Source organism: Corvus brachyrhynchos, unplaced genomic scaffold (genome assembly GCF_000691975.1).
Source record: "Corvus brachyrhynchos isolate BGI_N302 unplaced genomic scaffold, ASM69197v1 scaffold46, whole genome shotgun sequence".
Lineage (NCBI taxonomy): Eukaryota > Metazoa > Chordata > Aves > Passeriformes > Corvidae > Corvus > Corvus brachyrhynchos.
The window spans coordinates 415015-428723 of NW_008238838.1; the positions used below are offsets into that span (position 1 = coordinate 415015).

The following is a 13709-nucleotide window of genomic DNA, read 5'->3' on the forward strand; positions in this document are numbered from 1 at the left end:
CGGAGCCGCAGCCGGGACCGGCCTCGATGGATCGCACAGGTCAGTGCCAGCCACAGCCCTCAGGACGCTCCTCCGGGACGAGCCTCCCTTCCCCTCCTTTATTTTAACCCTCATCGATGGAGTGCTGCGACCGTGTCTCCGAGGGATGTAATTGTTTCACACTTGGTCAGAGCCGGCGATGCCTAATAAATATGTAGAGCGGGATTAAGGAAAGGCGAACGTGGCGTTTCCATCCAGCAAATGCAAGTTCATTTTAATATTTGCTGTATTTTTAAACCCATGTAAATGACTGTGTGTCTTTTAAGTGGTTAAGCTTTTGAATGGAGAAAGGTTAATTGCCTGCTTCAGCCACATTGCGCTGTGTAGCTCCCACCAGCATGGAGAAGGCAAAGTCTGATTTTGCATCCCGTCCTTTTTTGTGAGAGCAGTCCTTGAGGCATTTTCAGGTGAAGTGTGTGGAATGTGATTATCAACATGACAGAAAATGCATTTTTTCTATTAAAAAATGCACCATACCCTGCGCATAGCAGAGAGGAGCACACAGCGTCTGCTTCGTGTGAAGGCAGCAATAGTCACAAGGGCTCTGTGCTGAGTATTTTTTTCCTTTCTAATGGATAACTAAGAGCTGTTGATAGGATATGGGTTTAGGAGTGATAGTTCTGGAGGGCCAGGTTATCATGTGTGTGTCGTTAAAATTCTTGTGGAATGAGGCAGTGCTGATTATCTTCATGGCAAATCATCTCCTTCACCCTGGGTTTGGGTTTGTGCTGTGGCTGATAGGAAATGTGCCTGGTGCTATTGCAGTTCAACTGGGATTTTCTACTTCAGGGCTGAGAGTGAATATTTACTAGTGAGGAAAAAAAGGAGGGAGCTGTGGACCCAGTATCATTTATAATTTGCTGTTACCACCTACCTGGGTTACAGATCAAGGCGGCTTTACCACACCAGAAGTTATTTATGAACCAAGGTGCCTGGAGCTGGAGACGCAGGTTCTTTTTTCACTGTTTAACACATTATCAACAAAGTCTTGGTAATTTATGCTGACTCCTCCTACTTCACTTACACTGCCAGAAACTGAAGGAGAGTAGCTCCTACCAGCACTGCAACATTTCTTTGAATTTGTCTGTGTTTTCTTTCTTCCTTGAAGTATTTATCCTTAGGAAAGCTGCTGCTGGATATCTGCTCATTGTTTGACTTGGGTACTGTGAGAAAGGTAGTTGGAAAATTTTGGTTCCTCTTACTTGGAAACAAATCTGTATTTAAAAATTAACTGTGTCTTGTGTGCTAATGCTGAAGGCTTTACACTCCCCAGCTTCATCACGGAAAAAGCACAAAATGCAATGTATTGGCAGTGTGTTGTCACCCAAGGATAGAGCCACATGCTTGCCAGACCAGATTTTGTAAATAGGAGCTACAGGATTTGTGTTTGGTGTGAATTCCCTTGGGAACAGGAGCTCTGATATTTGTGAGAAGCTGGCAATGTCAGTATGTGCAGTATGAGGTTTCTGGCTGAAGACAGACAAAGTTTAGCAGTGGTTTGATAAAATCTATGCAGTTTTCCTCCAAATGGCTCTTGTCATCCATGAAGTCTGCAGATTAAATAGGTTTCGGTTCTGGCAGTGACATCCCCTCTTTTTGTCACTTGTGCAGAGAGTCCAGAGTATGACAGAACTCCGGATGAGCTTACTATGGTTGCCTCTCTGAAGGCAGATCTCTTGCTCATGTCCTGCCTTTCAGAACAGAGATAAAATTGGTATTGTTTTTTAGAAGCAAAGCTTGCATTTAACAGGATTATAGGAGTATTTTTAACTTACTGCTTTTACTCCAGTGCTCCTGATGGATGCTTGGAGTTCAGGGAGATTGCTGGTTATTGATGTCAGAGTGAATGTGCTGTGCTGATTCAGATTTTCTCCAGGAAAAACGTCCTTTTCCGAGTGGCACATCCAAGGGTTGCAGAGTCCTTGCCCTACCCATAACACTGCCCTTGGGGCTGGGGGGAAGAGGGACAGAAAGCAGCAGTGTTGCAGGGCAGTGGCTGGGAGGACAGGGACAGAGCCGAGTGTGTTCCTGGGATGGGGAACATCTTCCAAGCCAGGCTGGGGTTTGGTGTTTGGGACTGGTGCTCGGCACAGGGAGCTCGGGGTGACCTGGGTGTCACGGCGTGTCCTCTGCTCGTGGCTGAGCTGCCTCTGCTCCTGACCTCTGAGCGCCCTCCAGCTCCGGCACACAGCTTTCCCAGGCTCCGGCCCCCCGGGATGCTTTCCGTGGAAAAATCCCCTCGTTTTGTCTTATGCAGGGAGGGGACAATTTTATCAGAGCATTGGTGAGCATGTCCTTGGCTCCCCTGGGTCTTGTAACAACCAGTGTAACAATGTCCTGTGTGACATATCCTCGGTATTTATATCAAAAATACAGAAATAATCATTTAATCCCCCTTTGTCGAGCTTTTTGGTTTAATCTTTCTTTGTGTTAAACCATGTTTCTCATTATTTGATATTTTATGAAAACTTCATGCCCTGGTGTCAGGGACCACAGTTTAATCTTTTGATGTTCTGCTCCTGATAGTCATCATTAAAGGGAATTAAATCCCTTAGTTTTCACCTATGTTGAAAAAAGGAATGTTATTCCCAGCTTCCATTCAGTTGTCAGCCTGAAGAAAAGAGAAAAAAAAACCCCATAGTATCCCTGGTGAAAAGGAGAAATAAGGTGACTTTGAAAGGGTGGATGTGATGGACAGAAGGCAGGAGAACTGGGATGGGATCTGAGCTTCCCAATCCTGAGGATAATGGCCAAAGCGGGCAGCTCGTTAGCTGTTGAGTCAGAGCAGGGCAGGCTCTGGTGTGTTTTCATGTAAAAAGCAAAACCAGGCAGATGTACACCTTTTGTGTGTGTTTTTGAATATTGGGAATAGTGACAGGATGCAGTGGCAGGGGCTGAGGAAGAGTGGGCATTTCTAGAATTCCATCCAGCTCCTGAGGATGGAGTGGTGCAGCTGCTCAGCTGCTCGCTCTTGTGCATTTGTTGAAGGAGGTTGTGTGTACTGTTTCTGGAGCTTGCAAACATGCCTGAATTGGGGATCCAGAAAGAAGCTGAAGTATAAACCTCAGCACCTGGGTGCATTTCACACTCCCAGCTGTGCCTTTGGCTGGTGGGAAGATCCAGTGTGATTTAGAGTGGGGATGGCAGGAGAAGGAGGGCAGGAATTTGAACTTGGTACCTTGCTTTAAAGTGCCATTTATATTCCAGCTTCTCTTAGATCCCGTGTTCACTCCTTCTGAAAGTGTGACTGTGGAATTAGTTATCTCAGCACCTCTGGAGACACCTTGGAGGTGATGTGACACCTGCTTTTCCATCAGTTGCCTTTCCTTATGCAATCCACATCTAATCTAGTTTGCTTCCTCCTCTGGGTAAAACAGCAGTAAAAGTGCAATACTTGCTAAAAGATCTGTTCCAGTTCCCCTTCAGTCTGCTCCGAGGAGCTCTGTAGTGGCAGAGGCCACCCTTGGTTGCGAGGGGCAGTGGCTGTATTGGGCAGAGCCAGGTGTGCCCAGGAGCAGGCAGGATGTGCTGGATCATCTATGTCAGATTATTGCGTTTATAAAGGGTTGGGCCTCCCCTCTCCCGTCCCACACCTGACTGAACTCCTGAAGCACCCAGAGGTGACAGAGTATTGCTGCTCCTTGGGTTACAGATTTACTTCAGGGTCACTGCAAGGCTTCTCCAAGGTCTAAATTCTCCAGTTAATCCAGATTGGGGAAGGACTTCTAACCTGACACTTCCCATGATGTTAAAGACCAGAAAGCCCTTGTCCAAGAGCATTGATGAGAGTTTAACTCAGCTCTTCATTTCTTGCTTCAGACAGTTCAAGCTGGGGGCAGTTTTAGCAGGGGGATCCTGTGGCTTTTCTGGAGTGAGAGATGATGTTTTCCTGGACACGGGCAGTGGTGGTGGTTGCTTTCTCCTGACAGATGGATTTAGGGCAGTGTGCAGCCCTGGTGGGGTTTAACCACCCTTGGAAGGGGCAGTTCTGTGGCTGTGACTCCCCACTGGATCCGGATCACCGGGTGCATGTCCCTGTTCGAGTGTGACACTAATGAACACCAGCGGGCTGGGCTTTCTCCCTTTCCTTGTGCATTATACAGAGATTTTCCTATTCACAGAGCTACTGAATAGTCAAGGATTTCTTAGCATTTTCCCCCCCCCAGGGTTTATAAATTAGTGCTCCAGATCTTGTTCAGGACTGGAATGTGGCAGATGAGATTTCAGCTCTTAAGCAGTATTTTAACCGTGCAAACAGGCTTGATTTTCTGGCCACTTGTTTTCATTTGTGTATTTCAGAAGGTTTTGTCCTTTTAAAAGTGAAACATAACAAGATATCACACAAACCCTTTTCAGAAATAATAAATACAGTATTTCCAAGCCTTTTCAGTCTGCTGTTCTCTGTGCATTTGCTCTTACTGATACTTCAGTGGAGCAGCTTTGCTTGCTGTATGAGATAAATGTCATTTGTAAATGTGCATTGTATCTCTCTGCAGTGTTCAGTGTCACTGTGCTGGCTTCTGTTTTGGGAGTGTAAATGTGCTGGGCCAGTGCATGCCATGCTTTAAAAAAAATTATTTACATATAATATCCACCTATTTAAGTTGGAAATATCCAACTATTTTAAGTGCATATGCCTACAGAGGCTATGTGAAAATCTGTTTGTGTTCTAATAAAGAAGTGCTAGGAGAAAGCTTTTGACAACCCAAAGTCCATGCAATTGAGAGTCAAAAGGTAAATAAAAAGAGCAGTTAACTACTTGGTACATTTTTTGTCACAGTTTCTGAGCAAATCTCATAATTTGGAGTGATGGGAAGAGGGACCATGACCGTATTTTCATGTTTTCCTTTAGCAGAACTTGGAATGGCATCAAACACCCAGCAAACCCCTTGCTACAAGTGAAATTAGAGTGGGTTTTGACCTTGGGCATCTGTCCTAACAAATTTGATACTATGTGTTTGATACTCAGGCACTCTCCTGTGAGGGTAAAGGCAGTGACACCTCTTAACATCCCTTTGCATCAGCAAAATCTACTGCGAAACCAACTCTTGGTGGTGTCAGCCCAGGGAACAGCCAGAGTGTAGGAGCAGATCTGAGCCTTTTCTGTGGTTAAAGTGGTCTCTTTTGGAGCACTGAGAGAGGAGGAGGCTGGCTGGAGGGCTTGCCTCACCAGAAACAAGGCATGGCTTGTGAAAAATAGAACAAGAAAGGAAACTACACCGGTGTCTTCATCTTGCAGGGTCTCATGCAATGCTCAGTGTTGACAGCTTCCCTTAAAGGGACTTTCCCAGCTCCCTGTGCTACCAGGAGAGCTGCTTCTGGGCACACATGAGAACACTTAGAGTTTCATGGGCTGGGAATCTCCATCCCCTATTAATGGTGGGGGGGAAATAAGGCCAGCACACACCAAATATCAATTTCAGAGGATGGTTGTTCTTAAATCCTGGTATTTGTGGTTGCAGAGAGCCTTTAAATTCGTGCCCTGAAAGTTAACCAAAGCTGTGTTGACTTTTTTCATGTACAAACTAATTTGTTTAATACTGCCATGGTTGCTCATAGCTTTTTGCAGGAGCAATATAATGAGATTAACAAGCCTCTGATCGCTTCCATATCTGATCCTCAAATCCCCCAGGGAAGTTGTGGAAGTGTCAGAGCTCTGCTGCTCATGTGTGGGGGCTGCTCTGGCAAAGCCCAGAGTTATCCTTTATGGGACACGTTGGGATGTGGTTGCTGGGATGGTGGAGGAGCTGAGCTTCCATCTGCAGCCTTGGAGCCAGCGTGAGTTTGGGAAACACAGCAGAGCTGCTGAGGCTGCCAGCCAGGGGATCATTACTGGAAAGAAAAGACAAACACCCCCTCCTTCCCCCCGCCGGACTCTGGAGAGGGAAGCAAGTTTCATAGGGAGATAATTGCGCTACTGGAAAAACTGCTGTGACAGCTCCCTGCACCACAAGTGGAGTTCTTGTGGGGAAAAAGCCTTGTTAGACATACCAATTCCTTCCCTTTTCTCCCAGTTAATGTGCTGTGCAGGCACAGTGTTGTCCTGGAGCACTGGGAACTTCCTTACCTTCTCGCCTTGGCTTTCCTTGCCAGCTTCACCCTAATAAAGTTTGCTGTTTCTAATGAAGTTTGTTGTTTTAAAATGACACACTGCATGGTCTGGTTTGGGAATGCAGATGGACACTTGAATTATATTTTCCCCTGCTTATAAAAGCATCCATGATTGATTGCTTCTGAGTGCAAAATGGGAAGCTTTTTCTTTAAAACAGAACCAAAACGAAGAAGAACTCTCACAGTTTCTGTGTGCATATATGTATTTATATATAAAAGCAGCAGACAATGAACCAAAACTCCAACTCAGTATTAATTGTGAAGCTGTGTTGTGCTCCTGGGCTTTGTTTATGCAGTGTTTTTAAGCCTTGTTGAGGTGATAATAGTTTCGTCACACACTTCATGGAAACCCTGCCCGAATCTCTGTGTTAGATCTCCCTGGACATCTCCCCAGCTTACAGCCCGTTCTGTGCAAAGTCCATGCCTCATTTTAATTAATTTCCCCCAGTTTCCCAGTGGTGTCTCTGCTGTTGACAGAATCGGTTTTTCCCCAGTTCTGGAGCAGCAGAACTTTGGTGGAGATGTTGCTTTTTCCCTTGTGTGCAGGACTGATGACTTGAAGGAATAATACAGCTTTTCTCCACTCTTCAGTGTTAACAAATATTGCAGACACACAAATCACACAAAAACCTTTTCTCCAGCAAATGTCCCTGGGTTTGAGCACATTCTCCCTTTTCAGTGCTTGACCACACATGGAACTTCTCAGGAGCAGCTGCTCACAAATAATTCCAGATGCCGACAGACCCTGAATACAATGTTCTGTTTTGTATTGGGCCTGTTTGTGCTGACCTTTTCCAATCCCTTTTCTTGCTTTTTAGGCTCAGGATCACCTCTTTGCTCATTTAAAATACATATTCACGACACTTTAAAATCTCAAAACTCACAGACGGAAGGCAAAATTCCTTTTATTTGTTGTTCTGTTCTCTCCATTTGGGGCTGGCAGACAGAAGGTGCTTGGCTGCTGTCACTGTCCCTTTAGCAAGAATTGTGGGATTTGCAGGGTCTGCAGAGCTGTTGGGTGTGCAAACAACATCAATCCTGGTCTTGGCTTTGCTGCATATGAATTTCAGGAGAGAAATTTATTCCTCTGAGAATTTGTTACTCAGTTAAAATGCTGAGGTTGGAAACATTGGCAGGGGGGGAAACGAGCCACGTGGCCACAGGACTCTGTGAAGATAAAGATTTCCCTCCAAGGAATATTGAATTCAGCTCCTTGATTGTGATTTTCCTCGTTTCTCATGTCTTGTTTGCTGGGGGAATGCCAGAGCAGGAGTGGTTACAAACGTGGTGAATTAGTTTCAGGTGAGTGCAGGTGCAGTCAGTGAGCAGTGGGGTTTGTGCCTGACCGCGCTGCCCCAGGAGCAGCCAGGAAAGCCCCACAAGGCCAGGGCTGGAACCTCGGGCCCTGCGTGAGGAGCAGCAGGAGCAGGGATGCCAGCTGGAATGCAGCTGTGCTGGATCTGGTCCTGGTGCTGAGCCCTGCCAGCAGCAGAGCCCCGAGTGATCGCCCTCGGCTGAGGCAGAAGGGGCTCAGCCCCTGGGCTGGCGGGGCTGGAGGGAAGAGCTTTCAACCTGCTGCTGTGAAGATGAGTTTTGTGTGGGTCCAGAAAGCCAGCACGGGTTAATTTGCAGCCAGAGGGCCCAAAAAGGAGTGTATTTATGCAGAACGAATGGTCCCACGGGTTATCAATGGCTCTGCTCCCTGTGCTCTAGCAGCAATGTGCTTCAGAACAACTCTGGAACAACTCCTGCCTCCTGGAGCACAACCCCCGCAGAGAGCAGGGTACCACTCAGGGGTTTTACCACGCACTTTTCCTCTGGATTCTGTGGAGACAGGTTTAATGACACATGAGGAATGTTCTGTAAATGCAGATTTCAGTGGCTTGAGAACAATGGTGGAAGCACACCCTGCTGGTTCATGGGGTGGGAACCTCCTTCTGGCCTTTGCAGCACTTTTGCTCCTTTGAGCAGTAGGAAGGATGTTAAAAATTATGTATTTGGGTGCTAATGGCACCTAGCTGTGATGGCAAATTGCTGGAAAACATTACTAAAAGGAGAAAAGTTCAAGCTGAGTTAGTAAACTATTTTTCTGGTTTTTATTTGACTCTGTTCATGCCTTATAAACTTACCTCTTCACACCCTGTGAACTCTGCTCTTCACACTTTATAAACCATCATGGCAGAAATTAACAACAGAAAATTCCAGTGTACTTTCAGTTATGAGTTTTCTTTGTGTTCAATCCTCAGATCTGTGTACAGTGGGGTTAATTCTCCTGGCAAATAGCACAGCCAGGCATCGGAAGGGAAAAAGTATTTGGAGTAATATGAGGTAATCATGTATTTTCTATTCTTCCTTCACAAGTGCTGCATTGGCAGATCTGACTGGCTTTTGGAGCAGCTGTTAGATCAAGGAATGAGATAAAGCTGGGTGAAAGAGAGGGCCTGTCTCAGAGCTGCCATGCAGTGCTGTGAGGAGAATGCAGTACCTTTGGGACAGACTAAAAATTACTAAAATTACGTGTATACACAAGGGTAGAGTGGAAAAGATAAATGCAGTTGCATATGCTGCATCTCCTCCTTTCCCTTTCCCTTTTCCTTTCCCTTTCCCCCTTCCCCCTTCCCCCTTCCCTTTGGGAATGGAAAACAAGTCCATGAGTGGAAGCAGTATGGATTTCTCCTTTATGTACTTGTTTCGTTTTTCTACTGCAGTGAACTGACCTTTTATAAGGTTGCACTTGGGCCTAAGATTTGTTTGGTTAAAACATGTTCCTGTCATCTCCCAGGCAGGGTTTTGGCTTTTCCTCTGCCTGTTGATGTTGAATTTCCTCTGCCCAGGGCCCGTTGATGTTGAAATTCCTCTGCCTGTGGCTACCTCAGGGGAGAGGAGCCAAGGGTCCCTGTGGTCCAGCACTGACTCCTGGCCCTGAGTGTGAGCAGAGGGAGCAAACCACTTCATTTCTGCTCCCAAGGACTCATTTTAAAGAAATGATGGCCTTTTACGGTGATTTTTCATCTGTGGTAGGACTGACCCCTCCAGCATTTAAAAAACAGCAGTCAAGTTACTGAAAATCACAAGTCTGACTTTAAAACTGATGCTTTTCAAGGTGTGCTTTGATTATAATTTTATTTGCCCTCCAGTTGAGTTTTGAAGTCCAAGATGGGTCGTGTTGTTCACCTTTCCTCCACAAGATAATTTAATAATTATACTGAAAACAGAGAATATTTCATTACTATTTGACTCCATCATTGGAGCTTTGAAAATATGAAATGCTGAGAGATCTGCAGTGAAATGGTGAGAAATTCTAACATTGTTTTAATGTGCTTATATCAAGGTCATGGCCAGTCCCAGGGACATTTGTACAGGTCTTGTAAGTCCTGGGAGTTGGTCTGGCAGTAAAAAATATTTCCCCATTTCTCCTCAGCTCCTTGAAAACCAGCAGCAGGGCATTTTTTCTGCATGTATGTGTATAAATGTGCACACCTTTCCTGTTCTCTTTGGAGAGGATTTTAAGTACAACTTCACACAGAATTGTGAGGTTCTGTGGCAGCATCTCCTGCTCTGTGTAGGGCTTTATAAATATTTGCAGAGGACCAGCAGGTAACCTCATCTTCCCTTCTGCCTGGGTCAAGGGGGAGTTTCAGGTACTGGAAGAGGCACTGGGATAATGTTCTCTGCCTTGTAGAGTTACTCTGTGCCTCCCACAGGGAAATGACAGCAACATGGATCTGTATTTTTTGATTATTTTTGTGTATCCTGTTGAAATAACTGAAATACCACCTTGACTTTGGGGTGTGTAACATGTTTCATGAACTCCACAGCATCACAGGGAGAAAAGGTGCTGCTCTGCCTGATGCAGACTTTGTAAATGAGATTTTGGATCTGATTACAGCTAACAAGGAATGGACACTGGATATGGCATTGGAAACAGACACCCACAGATGTAAAGCCCTTGCTGCTGCCCACACAGGATGTTTAATTAGTACCTGGCTCCTTTTTGAATCAGGATGTGCCTCTGCTTAGGGAACATTTTTGACAAATCCCCAGTGGCTCATAAAAGAACAGAAGGGAACGTTTTTGGCCCATTCTCTCTTGTGCAGACGCAGAATTTCCTTGGTGCCTGCTAAGGACAAAGCAAAGTCTGGGTGCACAGAAACAGGAAGGCTCATAGGAAATAACCTCAGATTGCTGCTTCCTGGCAAAAAGGAGTTGTGCAATTGCGGTTGAAATGCATGCTGTGGTGTTGGATGGAGTTTGGAGGTGTCACCTGCTGAGCTCTCTGTGCTCCAGCCCCTTTGGCTGCCAAGTCGTGTCTGGGGAGCTGTGGCCAGAGTGTTGATATTCCTGCAGTAGCTGGGGCTTTAGAGGTGTTTTGTCATCATCCATCAGGTTCTGGAAGTGCTGATCAAGAGGGAGCTCAGTCACCTGTGCTGCACAGGGAGCATACAGGAAATACTGGTTTGGGAAGAAGCTTTCATGGTGTTCAGCACTGTTAGAGAGAGGGAATATTGAAACAGAAACTGCAGGTCCTTCTGGGTACTTGTTTGCCCACTCTTGATTTTACCTTTGCACGTGTTTCATAAAGGTTGGGATATGACTCTCTTTGGAGAAATAAGGAATTCAAAGGAAGCCAACAGCCAATGAGTACATTAGAATATGTCCCAGTGTGTACTTTGATGGGCGAAATATTCTTGCTTTTGCTGGTGCCATAAATAAAGTATTTATAAGGCTAGTGATGCCTTGTCACTCAAACATCCTTTCCCAAACATTCCCCCTTTCCCAGCTATCCTAAAACACTCCCTAAGTCAGTAAATCAGAGAAACAGCACCCACTGATGTTTGACACTTTCTGTGCCAACAGAACAGGAAGGAAGAACAAGCACACCAAGGGATACCTTTTGTCACTGTCATGAACCTCAGAACGTCATAAAAATCCTGCTTTTTGTTACTTGAGTGTGCTAACAGAAGTGAATTGACCCTGGCTGGCTCTCTGCAGAAATGAGTGTGTGGCAGCATGTCAGGGGAAAACAGAACATCAGACCTGAGAAGGGGGCTGGTTCCCTGTTTGCTGTCACCATTCCTGGCTGTGGTGCAGAGGGTTGGTGCTGGCTGTTTGTGGGAGCTGGGAAAGTGGGAAGTGTTGGCATGGTGTGAGTGTGGCCTAGCAGGAAGCTTCACGTGCAGACACATTTTGTGTGGTGGGAAGTCTTCTGTTCTAGGTGTGCACTGGATCTGTTTGCAATGGAAAATAAAATCATGTTGTTTTTAGAGAACATATTAAATTACTGCTGCATTTACAATAAAACAAGTGTGTTGAAAGCTTTAATTATATAATGGCAATACAAAAAGATATCAATCTCCATTCAGGAGCAGAAATGTTTGTCTTTTTCACTAACTGTGCTCTCTCCTGTGAGTTTTCCATGACATAATGGGAGGCATCAGGTCTGGATGGTGTTGCCTGCTCAGTTACTGCATAAAATACAAAGCAGAGCAGGCTTGAAGAGGTCACTTATATAGTTTAGAGATCACTTAGGTTTTGCTTGAAGGACTTTCATGGTTAAATTGAAGATCCTGGAGTGCCGGGAGAAGGGAGAATGGCTTCTGCTGCCAGTGGGCAGGGTTGGATGGGATATTGGGGAAAAATTCCTCCCTGTCAGGGTGGGAGGCCCTGGCACAGGGTACCCAGAGAAGCTGTGGCTGTCCCTGGAAGTGTCCAAGGCCAGGGGCTTGGAGCACCCTGTTCTGGTGGAAGGTGTCCCTGTCTGTGGCAGAGGGTGACACTGAGTGGTCTTTAAGCTCCCTCCCAACCCAACCCATTTTGTGTTTCCATGGTTTATGAAATGTTTTTCCAAATAAGGAAAAAATATTTTAAGAAACCCGCCCCAATTTCTGCACAAAGTTTGCAGAGAACATTTCAGTGAGCTCGTTTGTCTCTGGGAACGAAAAACCTCAGAGGGGGGAAGGAGCTGTGGCTTGGGCTGTCACATGGAATGGAGTCTCATTCTGTGAAGTGCCCAGAAGCAGAGAGGGAAACACAGATCACCGAGTCACATCCCTGTGGGAAGCCACCAGCCCCGCTCTGGGGAGAGCAGGGAGAGGAGCCTGGCACGGGAATGAACCTTCCCATGAACTGAGAGGGACTCAGCTCCTGGCCTGGGCAGATTTCTAACGCCCGAGCCATGGCCATAGGAAATCCCAGTCCTCTTTGGCAAGGAGATTGAAGGATGGTTACAGGCTCATTTTTGTTGCACTGGGGCTTTTCCCTGCCCTGATGACAGGAAGAACTGTCTTTTCCAAGTGCTCCACTCCAAGTGGGAGTGATGTGGGAGCAAGGAGCAGGTGCTTTTCCAGGATGGTTCATTACCTGTTCCATGGCTCCGTAAGCCACATCCTCACCAGGAGTCTTTGGAAGTGCTGCTGGCAGGCTGCTCTGTTCCCTGAGGCTGCATTAGATCTTGTAATTTTGTACTCCTTTGTTCACTATATTTTTATTTTTACCCATTCTCTCACAGCCTTCTCTTTTTGCCGAGTTATTCATTATGCACTAAAAAGTCTCTGTTTCAGGTGTCAGTTCTGAAGTCATCCTGGTTACTGAGAGAGGGGGGAAGAGGCTGGCAGAGCACTGTTTAGTGCCCTTTTCCTGGGCACTGAAATTAATGTGTGCTGCTTTCAGCAAGATCTCATTGCTTTGGGAAGGGCAATAGCCCAGTCACTTCATTATCCTGCTGCTCTGCACAAGTGCCAGTGGAATAGAAATGCTGTCGTTTTCCAGACAACCCTTTGGGTGCTTCAGACAAATGCTTTCAAAAGCTGCCCCACACTTTCTTTTTTTTTTTTTTTTTTTTTCTTCCCTGTCAAAGTGACAAAGCTGTAAATCCCTTCATCATCTGCTCTAGCACATCACACCTGCAACCTTTTTTAATGCCTTCAAAATAATGGACAGTGTGCTTTCACTGGTAGGTACTTTACCAAATCATTAAGGCTTTATTTGTCTATTTATTTGTTTTCCCAAGAGAGTATTTTGTTACTGACAGCATGAGTCAGGACAATTAAAGGTTGCAGTGAAATATTGCAGCCTCTACTGTGATGCAACTGAAACGAAGTGTTACCTTAGTCATACTGAGAATAAACAATTCATGTACTGTATGCTGCCTTAGCCCTTCCCAGCAAGTCCTTCCCCCAGAGCACAGCGTTTTGGGAGCTCCTGGGAGGGGGAGTGTTGTTCCTCAGCGTTTGTGTGCAAACAGGTTGTCAGCTTGGGTTAACACAGTGTCTGTGGTCATGTTTTTTGGAGAGAAGGCTTTTATGGAGGACAGGCAGCAGCTGGCACTCTTGGGTTTTACTCCAGGCTTCACTGACTCAGGCAATGCTGAGTCTTCTTGTGCATTATTTACACCATTATTAAAGAAGGAGTAACAAAAAGAGGTGTTTTACAGGAACATTTTGACTTAATTGTGAAGGGCTGCATGGCTCAAGTAGAAAAATTACTTCAGGGCAAAATTTTATTTTATTCCTGTTGGCCTTTTGAAACAGGGTTGAAAGGTGGGTTGTATTTTCAGCAGG

General features: G+C 45.7%; 1 protein-coding gene across 1 annotated transcript in view; it reads left to right on the forward strand.

Annotated features, from left to right (window-relative positions):
* The first annotated feature begins 12 nt into the window (after positions 1-12).
* Positions 13-13709, forward strand: part of ARHGAP32 (Rho GTPase activating protein 32) — a 176095-nt gene continuing 162398 nt past the window's right edge. Inside the window, exon 1 of the mRNA XM_017738338.1 lies at positions 13-39. The gene's annotated coding sequence lies outside the window, so the exon portion shown is untranslated. The remainder of the gene's footprint in view (positions 40-13709) is intronic.